Below are 9507 nucleotides of genomic sequence, written 5' to 3' on the forward strand. Positions count from 1 at the left end.
AATTCTGAATTGTGATGAGATTGATGAAGGCGATTTGATTAAACGTAATATAATCCGATTACGTAAACCTACCTAAATAAAGCGCTGAAAATACGAGACACAACAAAATATTATTATAAGTTTATTGTTTAAAATATAAATATTTGAATTTGGAAAACTTGCTAGAGACAATGTAGACAATATTTACGTATATGTATAAAACTTAAACAACTACTACAGACTAGATATAATGGTATAAACATTATTTGAATTTAGAATACCTGTATTTAAATAAGCAATTTGTTTGAGCCACTATTAAATAGGGTCATTTCTTCATAGATAAGGATAAAAATATTGTCGGTAATATTGATAGGTTTGGGTAATAAACTCATGATCACTGTTTGGTTAATATTTCGCACCTAATTATAAGTTGGTCTCAGGACTTGTCACGAATTATGTTTAACTACAATTTTGTATCAATATTTATTGTTACATTAGTATGTTCGAACTTTTTGAGTTTTCGTTAGTTTTGTGGAATATTTTGAAACATTCGTATGGTATGTACCTAAAGTTATTTCTATCAAAAACCTTTGTTTCCTATTCAGAATAATATATAACACGGTACATAATATTAACGTCTCTACATATAATACAATTTAATCTGAAGTATTGGCAATCGATTTGTTAGTTAAAATAGCAATAATAAATCGTTATAGTTAAACTACTTGCTAATTATATAAACCATATCTATTTACATTACATTTTAAAATGTGTCTCCTGGAACCGAGACCAGAATCCAGTCAACTCTGGAGTCTCCTTCGTCCAAACACACATTTAAAAACAAATAAATGACCAGCTTTACTGGACTAATAGTATAAAATCGTACATGACAGCCTTTTTATGGTAGATTGTAATCATATGCAAATATTTGAGATTTATCCAAACACGTTAATGTTATAATTGTAAATAGATACCTCAAATATTAATAATTTATGTTCAAACATATGATGTCACCTGTAATTTTTTGAGAACCAAAATACCTAAAACAGTATCATTACCAACTGATTCACATCGGTGCTGCCATCTATGTCTGCTATATGACATACTATGCTAATGAATGCAATCTAATCTCTATGTGATAAATAGTTCGCGAATATTGTTTCTAAATAAATATGCATATTTGAAAATAATAATCAAAAATTTAAAGACGTTTCGTTTATTATTTTCATACACAAACTATTTTGTTTCCACACTTCTCGTTCTCTATTTTTTAATTACACCGTTGACCGCAGCCTTCAATGTATGTTTTTCTATGAAAACAATTTAAAACAAATAATTACTTTACATTTATTGTTGACTTCCAGACACAGTTTTAATTAAACTTTATGTAAGTGCTACGAGGCGTCCGCCAATTAGTCTTTACGAATAAATTTATTGTAATTATATTTGTTACCGCTACTTAAATGTCGCATTAAACTTTTATGCACATTTACAATTAACAGACTTTTTAAAGGACTAATAAAAAATCTTACGTAATGAAGTACAACAATGAACAAAGTTGCCGCCAAAATATAGCACCACACAGCGCATGCGCTAAAGCGGACGCTGTCATAGATAAAACATAGAACAGTAAGTTTACATAAGATTGTTAATCATAGAGATGGCGCGCCACGCAGTTGGGTTTAATTTTGGTTCCACAAAAAATTCAATTGAGCAGTTTTAATACAATATACCTATTAAAAAATATTTTAAAGAAAGGCGTATAATATTTACGTTTAGATACAATATAAAGTTTATATTTGGAATTTATAGAACTATTTATTGTAAAATCTTCGTATTAACAATTTATGCGGAATACATTTTTTGTTCACTTTCGTTATGAATCATTTTTCTTCAAATTGAGATTAATCGAATTGTGTAAGTTCGCGGTTATAATATTGTGTAACAAGTTCCCTTGAATATTTTTTGTTTATGTACAATATTTAGGTGAAGGATTTGTGGAGTCAGCAAAATTTTTTTTAAAGAACTACCATTTTGTGGCTGTGTTCTGTGGATTCAAGAATCACGTTTTAAAATTCAAATTCTTTTAAAGATATCTTGGTGTAATAATATTGAATCTGAACGAAGTGCGAAATTCGTAGAAACATCACAGTCAACAACTCAGGATAAATATTATGATAACTTAAAATTTGATACCTACTAACATACGTACCTACTTACTTTAATAACGAATATCATCTTTTAGAAAATATTAGTATGGAATCAAATTATCGTATTTTATTCTTCATGGCGTCTTTCCAGCGAATTCTTCCGGTCGGTATTCCAAGATACGCTTTTTAACGGCCAAGGGTCTCTTTGCGTTACTGCACCAGCAAAGTAAGTTGTATTTTATTAAGATTAGATCATAAAATACGCATTTAAAAATATTAAATAAAAAACAAACATTTGTTATATTTTAAAACTATATAAGAAGGTAGGTGTTAAAGATCTTTTAGCAGGAGGAAACCTACAAACAACCATCAGATACTAGCCACTAGTAAATTGATACGAGAAACAAATAATCATAGAAAAAATGCGAAACTTATAAGATTTATACAATAATATATGTTCAGGTAGGTTGTTTGACGTTCCGTAAAGTAAATGGGGTATGGGGCGTAATGTTCTGCGTCTGTTTATTTTATTTTAAGCTGGTGCCTTTTTGCCCACCGACCAAAATCAAAATAATCATAAATCCAGAAAGTATACGCGACTTACGATAGTGCGGATTGTAAGCAAAAAACGCTTTATATCAATTAACCTAAATACAACTTGCGACATGAAACATCATATCTATTATTTTTACGCACCTTATGTAATGATATAGTTTGTTATATAATAAAATGACAGATTTGATGAGTTCTAGAGTGTTGGTTTTTACAAGATTTATGTTATTACTTTACGATTGGAATTGCTATTTTTCCCAACATATTAAAGATATTGTAAGTATACAGTAGTTGTTTATTTTTAATGAAATAAATTCCAACTGAGTTAATTGTTATTTATAGTCACTAGAAAAAAAAAGGGTGCGTGTACTTATGTACGCGCGTAAGAAGTTATACTTCTTTGGCATTATTAAAAATAGTTTTTGATTGCATGCAAATAATTAATTACAATTAAATAATCAAAGACTGGAAAAGGAGTCATTATAGTCAATAAAGTTCAGTTTACATTTGAAAAATTAAATAAATAAATATTTATTATTATTCTCTTACATTAAGTGTGACATAAATTCTATTATTATTCGAATGTTGTTTTTAAATTATGTCCAATGCCGTAGCATCTTCCGTGGGCAACTTCATTCTGTTAATTTTGTGTCACGGTGCGCGCGCATCGTAAAATTTCACTCTCATCAATTTTTCATAACGCGCATAATTTAAGAAGTATAACTGCAAAAAAGAATGAAAGAAAAATCTTTATTACACATAATAAAAAAGGATACTTAGTTAACTAGAAATTAATATTAAGGAGAACTACAGTAAGATTCCATGTGTCGTGGGCAGCTAGTCTCTTCCATTTGATATGTTAACAGTACTTGACATACGATAATAATTTCTACAAAACACATTTTATAATTAAATTATTCTTGCATAATAAGAATACTTTCCGTTTCAGCAAGATCTTGATTAAGATTGTTAGTGAATGTATAAAGTTTTGAATTGTTAGATAAATTTTTTAAAAGAAATAGGTGTAAGATGAAACGGCCTCTGAAGAAGAAAAAGTGTTGGACGAAGAAAGTGCGTTTTTTGGGAAGCGTATATTGGATAGAATTTAATAATGAGATTTTTTATCATTTAATTTTCTTACCATTGAGATTACATTGACACGCCATGATACTGAAGTTTTAGCAGAATATCGTTTATATTCAAAACCGAATCGAAATAAATGCCATGTCGGTGACATATCATTAGTAATTAATCAAATATTGGCATATATCGAAACAAACCGCGCGTTAAAAAAGTATTATGAACAGACGTTCTTTTCTATATTTTCGTTTAAAGTTCGTTCTGTATCTTAAGCAAAAACAATAAAACTTGTAAATTTTTATGTGATTTTTTAAATCTATTAAAATACAGAGGGCTAACGGGTAGGAGGCTCACCTGATGTTAAGTGATACAGCCGCTATGAACAGTCTCAATGCCAGAGGGGTCGAGAATGCGTTGTCTTTTAAGAATTGGTACGCGCTTTCTTGAAGGACCCTCAGTCGAATTGGTTTGGAAATACTTTAGTGGGCAGCTGGTTCCACATATTGGTGGTGCGCGGCAAAAACTGCCTTAAAACGCTGAGTTGTGTGTGTGTTAAGTAGTAGGTAAATTTATTCTGTTAGAGCTCTTTTACTAGCAATAAGGCTCCTGGTTACTACTTTTTTCTTTTTTTTTGTCTTATTTTGTTTCTTGCAATATTGATTATAATCTGTACATTGCTTTAAAACAAATTCCTAAAATAGATTATTTAAATTATCAAATACAATGGCATAGTATTGAGCAATTAAATAATTAATTAGACTTCAATGCACGAGATAATAAATGTCACAGGTAAAAGGTCACACAACATGTGTTTATTTTGTGAAATTTTGACCTTACATTAAACCTTGACCGAGCATATATCATTAAAATTATATATAGTAAGTTCTTAATTAACTTAAGTAAGTGTAGAATTTACTAAGATCAAAGCCAACGTTAACAACTTTTATTGCTCTTATACATTTTGAAAGTGACACGAATTGGACGAATCAAAACCATTTAATTAATTTATCGGGCTAGACATATAAGCGCAGCAGTATGTTCCTATGTATTGGAAAGGCAACAAAAAGCAGATAATAAGAAATGACTACCTTAGTATGCGTACATTTCGCGCGTAATTGTGTTTACTATGTTTAGTTTAACCATAAAAAAGCCTTAAAGTTCGCGCAATAAGCTTTGTTCATTCGTATAGATTGAAACCAGTGGAAAAATAGTAACAATATAATATAACAAACCAACACAGCACAACATATAAATAAAAAAGGGTGCGTGTACTTATGTAAGCGCGTAAGAAGTTATACTTCTTTGGCATTATTAAAAATAGTTTTTGATTGCATGCAAATAATTAATTACAATTAAATAATCAAAGACTGGAAAAGGAGTCATTATAGTCAATAAAGTTTACATTTCAGTTTACATTTGAAAAATTTAATAAATAAATATTTATTAATATTATATTTATATTTATTATTATTTTCTAATATTAATTAGTATTGATTTAAATATTCAATTTAAATCACTTCTGATTATAATTCAGACGCACATATAAAATTCGCACTTGTATAATGAAAACACGTGTTTTAAATGTAGAAACTCAAAGCATGTGGATAAATATTATAAATATAAATACACAGTGAACAGAGGCGGCGTGCCAACATGCGCGACTAACTTCATTATATTAATTTTGTGTCACGGTGCGCGCGCATCGTAAAATATCTCTCTCATCAATTTTTCGTAACGCGCCTAAAGAAGTATAACTTCAAAAATAAAAAGCCTTTTGTTTCTTACAGCTTATAAAACAAGAAGTAAGATTAGATTAAGTCAGTTTACTTACATACAATTATTAGTTTTGTTAGGCTTGGACAACATACCATAACATAATATAATATAGTAGGAATACTGCAGGGGTTTGTTTGTATAACTGGGCTCCAATATCTCTATTGCCATATCTTAAGGTGTAGGTACACTTGGAAAATGTGACGAATATGGTAAACAATTGTCATAAATCAGAAGGGGCACGTATGATTTGCGTAACAATACTATTAAAATGTAAATTTTTGTAACATTACACCTGATTACAGATAATAAATATTGATCTCGCTTCAACATATTTTATATGACATACATCTGTTATGCATAAGGATGAGCAGCGCCGATTTATTGAGACGAGAATGATTAAATCCTTTAGTTGATCGTAATATTAAAATTTTATGAACATAAAGAATCTATTTTATATATAGCTTTTCCGCCGTTCTCTTAAATAACTAGCGCTTTGAAATATAGTGATGAAAATAACAGCTACTACAGTATTTTATTTTTTACACAATGTTTTAAGTTTCAAATATAATGGAGTGGGTAAACAGTTAACACTAATATTGTCACGTTTAATCCCGGACTAAAAAAAAATCACTCGTTCACTACTCTTGTTCATTTGGTGTTACGAGTACTAAGTCCTACTTAAATTTGTAACAAGTTAGATAAATAAGCTTATTCACTACCATAAGCTCTAGTCTCTGGAGGAAGCAATGTTTGGCTGCATTTCTGTGATTTAAAAAAAAGTACTGTCCATAACTTGATTTCGCTTTATTTATACCCGACGTTATAAATAATACAAATTTAAAATTATTTTGGTGGTAAAAAGCCAGACCTGTTTGACTTTAAACGGTAAAGACTTTATTACCCAGCCTTGACCTTAGGCGCCATTTTTTTCAGTTTTATTGTACGTCAGAAAACGGCGCGAAATATGCGAAATGGACCAACATCTCCATTGCTTCCGTAAATTTGTCTTTTTAGGAGTTATTGACAAGTTTACAACTCGAGATCGTGTTTTATCTTTTCGATAAAGGATGTTATCTTCGGAATTGCGTCTAAAAACAGGTAGTAAATGTTTTATGTTGATATTTTACCATTGCCGTATAAATAACGCTTATTTGCGTTGTTTGCATCGGTTTGAAAGTATTTTTTTTAATTGAAATGTTCACACCATTAGCGTATTTATGTATGGTATAAGACGCCCATTTGGTCCGTTATGTCTAAAGTCCTGGCTAAATAGCCTCCTTACAGAAGCTCAGAAGTTTCCTGTGCACTTCGCAACCTTCACGGAGGGATCTCACTGCTCGACGATATCTGTTCCTTGGGAAGCCACGTATGCCAGGACCACGTGGGTGACTGATTCTTCTGCGCTGACTCAGCCTCTGCACAAGGAACTTTCTGTCAAACCAAGGATAAAGAGATGTTTATTTACCTTGGCCTTGTCACTAAAGTATGTATTTTTGCACTTTTTTTACCTTATGTAATTTAATATTTTTTTTTTCTTTTCTCACAGTGGTTGCCTGGAAGACATCGCTCGAAAGCGATAAGGCCGCCAGTTGCCTTTCCTTTACTTTATATCATAAAGCAACAAAGTGTAAATAAATAAATAAAGTCTAAAGTCGCTTTGTCACTAGCAAGTTTACTGCTGGCAGTGCCATTTTGTCAGCAGTCCGCGTTGTGACCATGTTGATGTTAGAGTTCTGTGGATCTTTGGCGAATCCAGGTTCGCACTTGCGAGAAGGGCAAGGGAAGGAGTGGGTATGGGCCATCCGGCATCATTCTGGATCCTCTCACCATTAGCGTATGTTTTATTAATAAATAGATAAAACTCTAGATAAAATTATGGTTAAATTAACTCATATACTATGTATATCTCTTCTCTCTAGAATACCTATAGTAAAATATGAATAAAACACAACTTAAAAATGTAAGTATACCAAAATATAATAAACCACAACGTTTGTCAAAACATTTTGTATGCAATATTCTTTCACTTGTATATGTATAACCAAAACACTGTTAGGTAAGTCTTAACTGTTTTGCTATCCAGACTTATAAAATAAAAAATAGCGCATCTGGCGTAAGCAAAAAAAGCTTGACCTTACAGACATTAATAAAATGCAGATACATTAAAAAGTCCCATAATAATAATTATATTTCGAGGTTCGTATATCGTCACGTACCGTATAAACGCAATTGATTGTTATAGTTAAAAACAAAAGAATCGCCTGTTCATCTTCCTTATATTGAATCGTAATGGAGATTCCATGGAATAAATCAGAAATATTTTACCTTTGCGATCGTTAAAATGTATTGATACAGTGACCTTAACACAGGTTAAATTGTAGTGATAAATTGACTCCGCTAAATCCTCTTAAATATTATATTCTGTGCAAAAAGAATCGAGCAGTGACGATTTGTTTATGGTCACAAAACAACAAACTCATTTTTTTTTAATTTTTTGTAGTTAGATTGACAACTATTTTCCACTTTGGCGCGAAGTTTGAGTTCTGTAATTTAGATTAAAAACAGTAGTTGTTTTTAGATATCTGGTGTGTATTGCAAATGCCAATAAAACATCGAATTTGTCTTAATTTTGAATCCCAATGGATTTTCGTGTTCAGTGTCCCTAAAAATGTAACAAACGCCTTACGCTGCATTGTCTTTATCAAAAACACATGCTTATGAGTAATACAAAGCGTTCAAAAGTAGTCACTGACAGAAAGTTCAGCATTTTAAATAATCACTTGGGTTTGAAACATGTTGCATGAAATACCAATAAATAAATACAATTTACTTCTTAAAGGCATATCAATAAGGACATACCAAAACGAGTCAATTCCAAATCAACGTTAATGAAGTTGGTGACGAGATGTGGTTGTACGAGTTTGACATGCAAACTAGTCAAAAGGCTTTGGATTGTTCAAACTAAACCGACACCGAAAAAACAACGCCAAAGTCGATCAAAAGTCTCTTTTCCTTTGACTATCATGGTATACCAGCAATTCTTCTTGCCGGAATGTCAAACAGTAAATAATGTATATAATAACTGTTTCGCTTTCGTAGACAGAGAAGGCTGATCAGCTATTTGTCTTAAAATTATTTGTTGTGGTTGAAAATGTAGTATTTCGTTAAATATGTCATACTTTTATAAAGCGATTTTTTATTTATTTATGATACAATTATGCACTAAAAATCTTTTTTGTTCCACACATAAAACATATTGAGGCGTACCAATATGAATCCTTGTTAAAGGCAGACAGACACAGGCAAGTCAGTGTTTTTGTCCTTCTCAATGATACAAAATATTTTTGGTTGACGTTTTTGTAGATATTAATGTCTTCTATGAAACTGTAAACCATCACTTTGCTCAATTGCCAATAGTTTTCGCAGCGTACCCGAAATATTGATGTTTTTGGTTTTTTACACTTTGGGTTACTTTATTAAAGTTTTCATACGAAATCCTAAAATATTGGAAATATCCTATGTTCGGGGATACTGTAGGATTCAAATAGTGAAATAATTTTCAGTCGGTGCAGTAACTTTGGAATCATAATAATAATAAATCGTTTATTTCCAAGGAAAGTGTAAAAGTGTAAAAAACCGCACAATCATCCATACGAAAATAGGCATGCAAATGTCGTATTAATTATGATAATGTCATAAAAATTTAGAGTTAAGTTATTTATAATTGTTGTCAAAACTTATGGTCTAAATACTCTCTCACGCTATAAAGGTAGCATTTAAATATAAAAAGAAAAAAAAGAAGCAATAAAATCTTTCCTCTTTATAATATTAGTGTAGGTGAGAAAGTAACACAGTGATATAGTTATAAATATAGTGATTAAAATGTTGCATAGAAATCGGATATCATCAAAGTTTATAGGTGTTTAATTCACCTTTAAAAATAGTAACGAGTGTTAACTAAGATACTTAT

This window comes from Pieris napi, chromosome 19 (genome assembly GCF_905475465.1).
Source record: "Pieris napi chromosome 19, ilPieNapi1.2, whole genome shotgun sequence".
Taxonomy (NCBI): domain Eukaryota; kingdom Metazoa; phylum Arthropoda; class Insecta; order Lepidoptera; family Pieridae; genus Pieris; species Pieris napi.